Raw genomic sequence first — 14054 nt, forward strand, 5'->3', positions numbered from 1 at the left:
AGTATGCATGAATTTCCTTTCTTCGGGGAGGCATGTCCACATTTGTCATTTTCTCACTTGCTAAACTGACAACTTGAGTTCTGGTAGCAGTGGTACTTTCAAGGCCTTAACCCAAGATCTGTGATGGCTTTACAGAGTTGTGTGGATGGCCCATACAGTGTGAACTAAACTTCATGTATCTGGTTTATATCAAATCCTATTTCTTAAAGTGTTGATTATTGATGGTGGTGATCTTCTTTTCCCTTCGTACCTTTTCACCATTTTCTTTTTGGCAGTATTTTCCTTTTCAGGACCTGGATTGTGACTGTAAAATCTTATTTACAAAACGTTTGGAAAGTAGCATCGGCTGCGCAAGCTGTGAATGGTTGGTAAAATACCAGGATTAAAGGTTTTTTCCAGGATTTAAATTTAGTCTAGCATATCAGGTTAGGCATTTTTTATTTTTCTGGTTTGTAGTTTCATTACTGTGTAGATATTAACTACCTGATGAGTATTTGACAAACACAGGCTTTCTTAATTTCTGATGGTTTACTGACGTGGGCCCTGAAGTTCAGGATGCCCTCCCTCTAAGACTTATGGATGTGTTGGCCTTATGCCTTTTTTTGGTCACTGTAGCCTCAATGGCCAGACAAGTTATATAAATTAGAATAGGGTAGATTAAAGGTGTTATTTGTAATGAGATATTTGTCCTGTCTTTTCAAAAGCCTACCCCATTTTATTGATAAAGAATTTGAAAGCATCCTGTTCTTGTATAAAGCGTTGAGTGCTTCTGATATCATACTTACCTTGAGATGAGTGTATTTATATTGATTTTTATTAGACTCAGGTTGGGACGAGGAAGGGAATGACCTTCCTTTGATTTTGTCTTTGTGTACAGAAGGATTTGAGTAGATATAGTGAAAGCTATCTGTAAATAATTTTTTTTTTTAGATTTTTTTTTATTAGTTTCTGCTTTATAACAAAGTGAATCAGTCATACATATACATCTGTACCCACATCCCTTCCCTCATGCATCTCCCTCCCTCCCACCCTCCCCATCCCATGTAAATAAGTTTTAAAATATATTAAAATTTAGGGCAACTACAACGTCCATACCGAATATTATACACTCAGTGACAAACTAAAGACTGTTCTCTGGGTAGCAGAATTGAGCTCTGAATTAGTAGAGAATAAAATCCAATTTGTTATTGCTAGATCATTATTCTAATGCTGCTCATAACAGAAATGATGACTTAAATTATATAATTTTATATAATTTTTAAAGTACATTAAGGTAATTGAACTCATTAAACTCATTGAGATTTTTATACATTTAAGAGAGTATCCTGTATAATTTGTTAGGCAGGTCAATAGATATGTGACATATAAACTAGAAATTAAAATTCTGCATTTTGCTTTTTTGTAGATACTTTAAAGATGAGAGGAATTTTGGATTACCTTTTCGAAAAAGTTTTAGATACAGGTCTTTCAGTTTCAGTAGAAACATCTGTTGTTCCTAGATATTTATGTTGCTGATATTGAATTTTGCTGTATTTTATTTCTAGCTCTTATTGCCTTGTCAAACTTTCCTGGGTTGATATAAATGGCAAAGCAAATAACTGTCAACTGATCTATGTTTAAATGAAATAGAAGGAGAGAATTTCAGAATTCTACTTAAAACATTTATTCTAGCATTTTATCATATACTAAGTATTTTGAAAGAAAATAATTGTTAATCAAAATAATATGATTTGGAAAAGTATAAAATTAGTGAAAACTGAGGATCTTGGAGACAAACTGGTTTTCAGTTTCCTGCTCGACAGCCTACTAGGTGTGTGATCTTAGCCGAGTTACTTTACTACTTTGTGCCTCAGTTTCCTTATCTGTAAAATTGTGATGATTGTACTGTATATGTCATTGAGTTATTGTGAGGATCGAATGAAGCAATATATATATATAATGCGTAATATATTGCCGTATACTAAGCTCTCAACAAATGTTAACAAAATAAAACAAAAGTTTATGAATATTGTAACTGATTTTATAAGTGAAGGTATATTATTTGGGAGTTTTATAATATGATTTTTAGCAAAAAAATGTTAGAGGGATATTTATGGTGCTATACATTGTTTCTTATGGAAGTTTTTAAAGAAAATGAGCAGAAATTTTTATTCCTTCCATTTTTATTATGCAGGAATAAAAATTCATACATGGTAATTTATTTTTTTATTGGAGTATAGTTGCTTTACAATGGTGTGTTAGTTTCTTCTGCACAGCAGTGTGAATCAGCTATATGTACAGATCTATCCCCTCCCTGTTGGACCCCCGACCCCTCCCCCCCCGCCAATCCCCCCCATCTAGGTCACCACAGAGCATCGAGCTGAGCTCCCTGTGCTATACAGCACGTTCCCACTAGCTAGCTATTTTGCACGTAGTAGTGTGTATACATACATGGTAATTTAAATTTGAAGACTTCTGGTTTTTTAGCCACTTACTCTATTCTAAAGTTAATTTCCACGCTAGTTTAACATAAACATAATTCAGTTTTTCTCTTTGTAGGAGAGAAGATATTTTTTGATCTCTCATACTTTCTTCTGAATCAAAGTTCTCTGTATAGAGAACTATTTATCAAAGAAATTAAAAAGCATAAGGAAGACTGTCACCATCTGATTACTTTTCTGATATTAGTACAGAACATAATGCTGTCTGTCATTTCCACTAGAATTAGTTTTTAAAGAAAGATCCGGAGTGAACTTTCTATCAATAAAAATTGTAGATTTATATTTCTTCTCAATGAACATTCCATAGGTATGTCACATTATTCAGAACCTTTTGTTATATATTTTTAACTTTATTTAAAAATAAATTTAGACTTAACAAAACATTGCGAAAATAGTACGTAGAGTTCCCATATACTTTTACCCAGCTTTTCCTAATATTCATAGAACAAATACAGAAATCAGGAATTAACATTAATACTAACCAATCTGTAAGCTTATTTGCATTTTGACCATTGTCCATTAAATCACCCTTTTTTGGTCCAGGATCCTATGTAGAATTTCACAGTGTACTTAATTGTCATGTCTCTTTAGTCTCCTTCAATCTGGGCTAGTTCTTCATTCTCTTTGCCTTTTGTAACCTTGACAATTTTGAAGAGTACTAGCTAGTTGGAATATTTCTTAACTTGTGTGTCTGATGTTCTCTCATGGTCAGATTGAGAATTATATATTTTTGGAAAAGATTCCATTGAAGTGATGTTATATCAGTACATTATATCAGGAGTTACATGATATCGATTTGTCCCATTACTGGTGGCGATAAAAGATAATTTGATTAAGGAGGTGACTGCCAGGTGTCTACACTGTTGATTTACTCTTTTTCCCTTTGTAAATAATAAGTATATTTGGGGAGATATTTTAAGACTATGTAAATACTGTTTCTCAAAATACTTCCACTAATTTTAACATAAAGTTAAGTTCACTAAGGTTTTCTTTGTTTCAAAGAATGGAGCCTTTTTCATTCAAAGGAGGCAGTGGTCAATTTAAATGTTTCTGTGTTTAGTCATCTTGACCCTGAAGTTGCCTTTTTAAAGGCAACTTGATTATGAATTTTTTTTATAATCGATATATATTTTTATGATTGCCTTTTATCTTTTATTCTATAGAGCATTAACTACTCTAAATATGTATTGTGCATTTTCTTTTTATACCTGTTTTACTTCCTCATCTTATAGTCCGTGGAACATGAGGACACAATTGGATTAGCTATTTTTTTCTTTTCTATCTTTTTTTTTTTTTTTTTTTCTTTTTGCGGTATGCGGGCCTCTCACTGTCGTGGCCTCTCCCGTTGCGGAGCACAGGCTCCGGACGCGCAGGCCCAGCGGCCATGGCTCACGGGCCCAGCCGCTCCGCGGCATGTGGGATCTTCCCAGATCGGGGCACGAACCCGTATCCCCTGCATCGGCAGGCGGACTCTCAACCACTGCGCCACCAGGGAGGCCCTCTTTTCTATCTTTTAACAAACACTTGACATTTAAACCTAGTGGAGTAACTTGAATCCCAGTAACATTTCAGGATAGTATCTTTTCCAAAAGGATGAAGAGAAAATATATTGGTAAATCTTGGAATTTGTTTAGATATTGATTTCTTAAAACAATCTAATAGGGTTTTTCACTTTCATTACAACTTTCTTCTCTGTTAGGTAATTGCTTTCCATGCTGTGCATTCCTTAAAGTTCCAGGCTTTCTTCCTTATGTTTATAAATATTTATAAGGTGTATCTCGTTTGACAATATATACAAGGTTCTGGTTTAGATAGAACCTTTTCCTCCAGAGTCAATACAGTACCATGGCTAACTAATTCTAAGCAAGCTGGGCTTTGTTTGTCTGCTTTTTGACAAGATCTCTCACTTTTTAAAATTGAAAAATTGAAATTGGATGTTCTGGCAATATCCGGTTTGGTTTTTTTTTTTTTTTTTTTTTGTTTGTTTGTTTGTTTGTTTACTAATTTTAGGTCTGGAAAAGAACATTAGAAAATCTATAATGGGTGTTGTAATTTAGCTAAAATTTGTGTCACCTCAGGGTAATACCTTTGATGTTTCTGCTGATCATATTTAGAAGTTAATCCTAGAAGCTGATGACCCCCAAAAGAGAATCCATGGAACTAATACACTTTCGATAGTTTTTATTTCCTTTAGGATAAGAAAGTTTAACTTTAGATACCAGCCACTTGACAAAATTCTGCTTACTTTTTGTTTCTTGACCAGTAGACTTCGTTCATTTGTAAAATGTTTACTGAATTTAGTTAATTCAGTGTGTAGTCTAGGGGCTGGAGATGCAAAGACTCACTGCTTCTCTTAAGGTTGTTCTTTCATTTTCTTCTTAATGCGAGCTGGGGCTGATCTGGACACTTGGAAGGATTTTTGGGAAATTCTTATTCTTTTTAGAAGTGTCTTACAACTAGTAAGAATGAATGATAAAAGATGAATAAGAAAAAGATATTACTGTGTCCTGCTCCCAATTTAGAGTAGTAGAATGTTTTGTTTTATAAATAATCCGTAAATCTATAATTTAATAATTTTGACTTCAGATTGGTCTTCTATAACACAAGTGAATAGAAATCATAGTCTTTGTAGAAATGTGTTACATACCTTCTATTTCATTGCTTAAAAATGATCAGGTGTAGCTTTCCCTCTTTCATTGGTATTAGAAACGCTTAAAAGTAATAAACAGTATATGCTCATTTAGTAATTTAGTATTGAGAACAAATATCGCAAATAGTTTAGTTTGTACATTTCAGGAGAATTTCTCAGAGTGGTATTTATATATAAAATACTTAGATTGTTTCTGATTTGAATGTGACTTGATTTTCAGTAAGAATCTTTAAACTTTTAAGTGTTAATGGAAAATATTAAAATCGTAGATGAATAGACCTTCTAACACCTTGTTTGAGTTCCTTTGTGGCATTTCAGCATTGCTGATTTTATTAGCTTTGGTTTGGAATTTCTTCTTTAGTGGTTGAAATGCAAGCCCTGCAGTGGAGTAATTTCTTTTTTCCCTCTTGAAACATGACATAGAAGAATGCTGTATACTGAAACAGAATTAGGGTAGGTCCTACTATGCCATTCTTGTGAGCCTCCATCAGTAGTAGTCTTGCAAAGGCTGTCCTTTCTTGTTTGAATAATGATCTCATTTTGAAAGTGCCTTTACATTTTTCTACATAAGTGATATGATACACTGTCTAATCCACAGTCTTCATAGATTATTAACTTCTGAAGCAAGGGAGATGCAGCTGTCCTCAATGATTCAAAATAATTTCTATTTAGGGAAATTTGTTTAACTTTTTTTGAGTATGAATATGTTGAATCCACAAGTTTTGGCATACTTCAGGCAAAGCAAAGAAGTTATATCCTGAAAGTAATCTGACTTGGGAGAAGTTTATAAGTGGATCTATTATTTCTTCAGCCAACTCTCATATTTAACTTACCCTATAACCTAACCTAAGAACTTTTTTTTTTTTTTTAAATCTAAGTTTGTTGCATTTTTAATTTATATACTCTGTGGGGTTTGGTAAATAAGTCAAGGGTTTGGAGCTCCTACTGAAGGAGAAATTGTAAACTTAGACCATTATTAATCTGAGCAAGATATGATTTCTTGGGAGTTGTTTTTCATTTTCAAAGTGAAGTGGGCTTCTGAATTTAAATTACCAAGTAATTCTGTTCCATAATGGAATGCTCCCCCTTTTGCCTGTATTTTCAATCAGATATATTGTTACTAATTAGTATTTAAGAAATGAAGGAAAACTGGGAAAGTTGGAAAATCATATCTTATTTATAGTTTCTGAATATAGTTTAAACTGTATCTTAATCAAAGTAGTTAAGTTTTACTTAGATCTCGTTCATTTGGGAGTCTTTAAAATTTTCACGGTTTATATTGAAATATTATTAGATATGAAAAAGAATGATTTGTCAAGGAAATTGATTAGAAAAGGCTGGAGGATGATTGTTTAATAATTTTGAAAGCACTTTTGTAGCACCTGTTTCCACTGTATAGGTCCAATGAAAATAAATAGCTCTGATGTATCGATTTTAAGCTCTTTCTCATCTGTTAAAAAGCCACCTCTTAAGAACTCCAGCTGTGGAATACTTTGCTATTCTATTTGTGATTTTTGGACCCTTGCAAATACCTGGTTAGATTGTGTTTCTTGAGATATTCAGTATTCAGCTCTTTTTCTTTTTGTGTTCCTTTCCTCTTGTCGTCCCTCAGGTTCCTCCTCAATGTGATTATACTGTAGAATACTGTCTAAAGACTTCAGGATTTAAAATCTATTGGAAACTTATAATAGAAAATAACTGCCACATAGGCTCATAACTTTTGTCGTTATTTATTTGATACCTCATGTTAGATGGCAGTTTCACCCCTTTGACTTCTTTAGATTTGTTTTTTCATTTCTTTCTTTAAATTCTGGAAATTACAGGTTTGATGCTTAAATTTGTAGGTTTTCTTTTCTTAGTCCAAACTGTTTACATTTTTCACTTGTAGAGACTTGAATATATATTCCTAAAGTACAGAAGGGTTATTAGCTCATTCCTTCATCTTCAGGCTTAAAAAAAAAAACATTTAGTCTAACTGTTGTTAGATAATGGAATAACCATTCCTTTTCAGCTGCTGGCATATTTCCAAACTGGCCGGCAGAGCCAGGAGGAAATGAAGGCATTAAAAACTAACTTTGGTTGGTTGCCACCTTCTTAGTGCTGAGACTCTAACCTTTGTTGGTGGATTGGTAGAGAACAGGAGAGCACAGTCCTCGTTCCACTGACAGGTAAGGAACCCTTGTGATGACCAGGTGGTGTGAGAGAGAGATTACTTGATAGCGTTTTTTCTTAACTTATCCCAAAATGTAACATGTCCCTGAAGTCAGATAGTGTGACTGCCTGTGTTCCATCCAGCAGGAATACGCAGCACCCTTCTGTTTAGAGTAAGATCTGAAATTTAATACTCACATATCACTCTGTACCACAAAGTATAATTGATGTTTTCTACTGTTAAAATTTATCCTGCAGTCCCTATAACTTTAAATACCTATCTGTCTGTCTTATTCTCCTTTCAGCTTTTCCTTGCTCAGCTGCTGTGTCCCTTGAACTTCCTTCTCTTAGTTACCTAATTTCTATAATAAAGTAAACTATTTTCCAGTATCTTTATCATCATCTATTATTTGGGTATATCTCACTGCTTTAATTTCTGCATTGTAGCCATTAATGATTATTTCCTAGTCCTTCTTGACCCAAAACCAAATGATCGTGTGTTTGAAAAAGATTTTTAGTCTGTATTGCCTGTATCCACAATTCTGCCCTCCCGCTTTTAAATATGAGTGCTTGAAGAATAAATCTTTTTCAGTGACAGTAGTCATAGCTTGATAAAATTCAGGTTTAGTTTTATATTGCTATAATATGGGACTGTAGTCTGATTAATTCTTTAAGTTACTGAAAACTTAAACACTGAGAACAAATTCAGCTTCTTAGACAATTCCCAAGGTTTAGTGGTGTTCCTGTTAATATGCTTGATTATTCTGTTTCTACTTTTCAATCCGTCTTCTTCTCTTTGACAGAAGAATTAATTGGGACTTCCTTGATATATCTGAGGTCTAGTGCCTTTCCCTGTCCCTTGGAAACAACTGATCTTGTTTTCCAGTCCTAATTTATCATTTTTTGATTTGGTCTTCCACTTGAAGTTGAGTGGTTTGTCACAGAACGTGTTACAGCTTAGACCAAGATAGGTCCCTTCTTAATAGTTACTGAGGAATGAATCATGTGTGGTGACAGACTTCTAAAATTCAAATTAAGAAGGCACTAAGGAAGGTATGCCCAAATGTAGCTCCTTTTTATCCTGAGGATAAGTCATTACAAGCTCAAATGACCGGAGAATGTAATTTCTTAATAAGAATTTTTTCTTAAATCTATATTCAGCTCTCTATTTCAGTGCTTCTCTCCTACCAGAGGTGCAAGGAGTGATCCTAGAACCACAGATACAGCCAAGACCACGGAGAGCTTTTGACGTCAGGGGTCCATTTTCTCCACTGAACCCTTGGAGGCAGAATATCCAGCTTCTGGAGAGAGTTGGGAAAGGATAATAAACAAGTGGGTGCTTTCCATTATTTACTTGGGTTTATTTATAGATTGGAGTGTCCTTCCATTGCCCATTTAATTCTACTGTTAAACTCCTTGGGTTCATATAAGAACCAAGCGGGGCTGCAATCTGTTTGTTTTTCTAAGAATGCTAACTAGTGCCCATTCAGAAAAGAGACCTAAAATTTATTTTATTTTTCTCTCCAGATAATTAAAGCAGTGGGTGATTTGGGGGCACTTGATTTGGTGATGAATGCCTGTGTAGTCCACAGGAATTTTTAAAAGGAAATATTTGCCCATTTTAGCCTTTACTGGTATTAGTGTACTTCTAAGTGCTCTTTTTTATTCCAGTATTTAAGAAGTTTCTTTATTTCGTCTTTGGGCAAGCTGGGCATCTGAATTCTCCTAATTTACACAGTCTGATGTCCAGGTGTTATCCTACCCTGTTAGTGAGAACTTTTTGGTCTTTTTCCTACCTCGAACTTTAGGACTTCAAATTAAGTAGATCTTTAAACAAGATGCAATGATAGTACCATTATGGTTTTACTGTCAAGTCTAGGCTTCATTCTTTAATAAGATACATATGACTGAATATGAGTTTCAGGATATAACAAGGCAAAAGAGCCTTTTCCTAGATTTTCCCCATGGCATTAAGATGGTTTTCTCTTAGTTTCTTTGATGCCAAGGGTAGGATTTGATCCCAGGAAGTTCTTATCACCTACAGTGGGTAGAATGTGAAGTTGGTGCCTTTGGCAGGTTTTCATTTCTCCTCGCTGGATCCCTTCTGTGACTCCAGGTATCTTGATAATGGGAGACCGGTTTATTTGTTCTCTAATTGCCCAGATTTCTTTCAACTGGTAAACATCATACTTCAGCAAAAGGAACTCTTCTAGCAGAGCCTTCATGGATGATATCTGTCACACATGCAGCAGCTGCAGTTTGGAAGGCAGTGAACGGAGCCATGCATTATGTCTAGAAGACACAAGGATGAGAGAGCCACCTGATCTTGTCATTGATAAACTTTAAGATTTACTCTGGTGTACTCTTGGTCTGGAAACGGAAAGGCTCAAATAATGACATAATTTTTTCAGATTGGAATTTTACATGGCCATGAAAATAATTCCTTTTTATTCAGAAGACTGAAATAGAGGAAGCATGAGAGACACCTTTCTTTAAAAAGCAGCTCTCTGTATCTGTTTCACTTAAAAGATTTGTGGGATTGAAAATCACCTTAATGAAGCAGGCAAACTTTTTATTTTTTAGTAGTCTGGGAGATCCAAAAAACTTAATGAAACTGTCTTTTGTTGCCTGACACTGAAAGGAACTAGGAAATATAAAGGGTGAACTTCTTAATTATTCCCAAATTACTTTTAATGTTAGGATGCACTTTTTAAACTTTTTCTAGTCTTGAGCCTTATTCTTATTTGTCAAATCAACAAAGATTCCAGTATAGGAGTAGAGACGTCTTTGAGTTCAGTCTTCTAAAGTAGTAAATACCTGTTAAACTTGAGGTATTGTTCTGCATTGCAGGCATTCTAAAGTTGAATGATACTGAAAAAAAGAGGTATTTTATAGAGCAAAAGCAATTAGTAGTAGTAGGATAAGCTTCTATGTGTGAATAAGTGTTGCAAGATAGTTATCCAAACTGTCGATAAATTGATGGCAGTAGTGATCAAAATGTTTTATTTCTCTTTTTGGTATCTATTTAACTGGTCAGTCAAAAGCTGTTAAAGAAGTTTTTAAAAGTTATGCAATGCTGCCAGTTTGTTTTATTTGGTATAAATTTTAAGAATAGAAATTCTAGAGATAATAATATGGAAGCATCTAAATGTCTTAGGAAATTTAAAGGTTTTGGAAACCACATTTGCTAGATTATAACCTGGCCTTTAGTCTTTCTCCGCTATTTGTGAGACCTGTTTTCCCCTCATTTATTATAAATAAACTTTTGTATGTACAGTACTTAAAAGTAAGTTTAAAAGATCAATTTGAGCTAAAACTTCCCTAGAGAGCTCTGAATTCCCATAAACAATTACAGCTTTTTACTCTTGATTTGTTTTTGTTAAAAGTTAATAAGATAGTTGTTACAAACACATATAAATGAAAAAACAACTACTCACTCAACATTTTAGAAAGAACTTAGGGAACTGAAAGTGAGATTTGCTTGGAAATTTAGTTGAACTCTTTGAACCACAGTACAAATGAGCTTATGGCCTGTGAGGTTATTAGCCTTTTGTTTCAGTTTTGAAGAAGTGATTTAAACTCTTAATCCCATTAATCTCATGCTTTGATTAAATTTTAGCTTTGTTCCTTAAAGTGTGCAAAAGAAATGTAAGTGCATTTCTATTCATCTCATGCCACTAAAAGCTATTTAAAAGTGAAACTTTATGTATATTAATGTGAACTGATGTGTTTAAACTTTTATTTTGATACATTTTCCTTTCAGATTTTTAAATATTTCGTGTCACAATATGCAATCCTATATTTTTCAGTGTTTATTTTATGGATATTACTATAAGCTAATTTTTTTCTAGAATGACTAATTGTGTAATATTTGTATTATGTGATCATTTGAAAAACTAATAAATATTTTCTCCATAAAAAAATGCACTTACTGATAAATGGCTTATTTTTCTTTCAGGAGTAGAAAATGGAAACTACAACAGTATTTTTAAGTGTATTTTAATTTTATGTGTCTTCCTCTGAGTATTTCTGAATATATATCCTATCCTTGTATATGTTAAACTTTTTTGAGAAAAAAAATTATTTTAAACTATTGAATTAAAATGATTCTCATTGGGTCACCCAGTGCCAAATGTAGGAAATAGGTGATCTATTTAGTCTATTTTTGCATTTTCCTGATTAGCTTCATCTTAGCTTTGTTTCCAGAATTGGATTTTTTTAGATGCCGTTTTTGTATGCCAATTTTGCAAACCATTAAAACTCTTGAGTTAATATCGTCAATATCAGGAGTAATATGGTCACGTCTTTTAAAGTGAGATCTTGATAAACAAAGACCCTTATAATATAGCATACAAAAGACAGTTCCTCTATTCAGAAAAAGAATATTTGAAAATAATGGCTGATTGGAGAACTACCCAATTTGTGGGTGCTGTTAATAGGAGAAGAAAATGTTTTATATTTTAATATTCTCCTTGAACAAATAATTGTAGAAGGGGAAATCTTAGAGTCTCTTGCTTTTAACCTTATCAAAACAACATGGAAAAGGATAAAATTGGGTTTTAATGATTCTTGTCTTTATTTATATCTACATAAACTTAATCAAAGCCACTGGAACAATTTACCTTTCCTATGCAGAGTCTGCTAGAAGCAAGAGGAGATTTCCCTTTTTATTTGAAGAAAACTCATAAGAAGTGGACTCCTAAAATTAAAAATGAACCTTATGATAGGGTCCTAGGCAAGAAATAAAAGTTTGATTAATGACAATTTGTGGATTAAAATGAAAGAACTTGGCTCCCTGAAGAAATTATACTCTGAAAAATGAGAATTATAAAAGGAAATTATGATTTAGAATAGCTACTGTATTTGGGGGGAGTGGGAGAGGAGCTAAAATTCTTGGCTTTATTAATCTGGTAAGTTTGGGAAAGATGAGTAAAGATTGTGTGGATAAAATTTTGTTTTTAGATTTAAAGCTATTAAAAGGTTTACAGATAAAATAATGTATTTCTATGGAAGATGGAAGGCTGTATTTTCCTTGAATACAAAAAAATTTATAAGCCTTAACTATATGTGTATAGAAGGGTAGGGTTGGGGGTTAAATAAAAATCTTGCACTGGAAATTTCAAACATATTGTAAAAGTAATGGTGAAATTAGAGTTTTAAATAATTTTCATTACATGGACTTTTCCCTACACTGTCAATAGCTTCAAAATAAAAACATTACAGAATGTTGAACATGGCTTTATCTCCGAGGTGTAAGAACGTAGGCTTATTGTTTCACCATGATTCATGGGATTCGCTATAGGAAAAAGTTTTGTTTTGTTCTTTAGTGAAGAAACAGTTTTTTTTTTTTTTTTAACATAGCTTCTGTTTTAAAAAAGGTAAATGTAACATAAGCAGTGTGGTACTGACCTTGTAGCTTATTGTAAATATGTGCACAGATCTTACTGTATTTTGCTGTATTGAAACAATTGAGCAAAATGTCAGTGCCTAGATGTCCTAAGCGATTTCTTGATTTTTTAAAATTCAGGTATTTTTATTTCCCATTTAAAAAAATTCACATTAACGTAGTCCTGAAATACGAAAGATTTGTGTTTCCAAAATAAGCACATAGGTGCTCTTTAAAGTTTTTCCCCACTAAATGTGCATCTAAGGTAATTAGATCACTGCAGTAAAAAAAAACGTTAGGGAACTATGACGGGTGCATCGGAGTTTTCAGGAATTACGATCAAAGGGATCTCTACTGAAGAGGTAAGGTATGGAATAGGTAGAAAAATGTTCAAAATGTGTTCAGTGCAATGTCTGATGATAAAGTAAACTACAACAGATATCCTTTGATTTACAGACAGATGTAGAATTAGGAAAATAATTTTTCTTAAAAATCTCTCCCAGAGGGCTTCCCTGGTGGCGCAGTGGTTGGGAGTCCGCCTGCCGATGCAGGGGACACGGGTTCGTGCCACGGTCTGGGAAGATCCCACATGCCGCGGAGCGTCTGGGCCCGTGAGCCATGACTGCTGAGTCTGCGCGTCTGGAGCCTGTGCTCCGCAACGGGAGAGGCCACAGCAGTGAGAGGCCCGCGCACCGCAAAAAAAAAAAAAAAAAAAAAAAAAAAAAAATCTCTCCCAGAGAAGAGCAATGGATAAACCACAAATTTGTTTTTGTATGACTTTGGAGTGCATTTAGAAACAAATATCTGCAGACATTGTACCCTTTTGGTACCTGGCCTGAATATACTCCATGGCATCTCCTACCCTTGCTCTCTTAATGTTTATGATCCATATTTAATTTAGTATTCCTTAAGCCCTGAGAACTGTTAAAATATTGTACTTTGAATGGAAAGTTGAGTACAGATTCTTTGAGGTTATTTTGCCTGGCTTCATGTTTGCTGTGTATGCCTGTTTCTATTAAATGAAACCTAGAATTTAGAAAACAGTAGCTGTACTGAGTAATTTTAACTTCGGTTTGAGAAATTAGAGTTTTATAAACATTCACTTACACTGTAATTCGGGAATCTGTTATATTAAGGATTAAGAAATAATATTGTTGGCTAGTATATAAAATTGTTCACACAAGAAAGTTATACTGTTATTCTGTAAGGTATATTAAGTAGGTTCAAAGAATCAAGTGTTAGCATAATATGTAGTATATCCAGAAACAAAGGAAAATGCAGTATTCAGTACAGGTGAGCTAAAAAATGATTTAGAATTTTTTTCTAGAATTACATTACTAGTATAATTTACTCAGTAGTTGGCAATATAGAAAACACAGTAAGCTTC

General features: G+C 33.7%; 1 protein-coding gene across 4 annotated transcripts in view; it reads left to right on the forward strand.

Annotated features, from left to right (window-relative positions):
- TSC22D1 (TSC22 domain family member 1) overlaps positions 1–14054 on the forward strand; it is a 130990-nt gene that overhangs the window by 24261 nt on the left and 92675 nt on the right. The window contains exons 2-3 of one of the 4 annotated variants that reach the window (XR_009530266.1): positions 8443–8613; positions 9445–10928. The exons of 1 other annotated variant lie outside the window; for it this stretch is intronic. The gene's annotated coding sequence lies outside the window, so the exon portion shown is untranslated. Of the gene's footprint in view, positions 1–8442; positions 8614–9444; positions 10929–14054 lie in introns of those variants that run through there. 2 more of the 4 variants (XR_009530265.1, XM_060079613.1) reach the window with 2 other exon arrangements.

This window comes from Mesoplodon densirostris, chromosome 17 (genome assembly GCF_025265405.1).
Source record: "Mesoplodon densirostris isolate mMesDen1 chromosome 17, mMesDen1 primary haplotype, whole genome shotgun sequence".
NCBI classification, from domain to species: domain Eukaryota; kingdom Metazoa; phylum Chordata; class Mammalia; order Artiodactyla; family Ziphiidae; genus Mesoplodon; species Mesoplodon densirostris.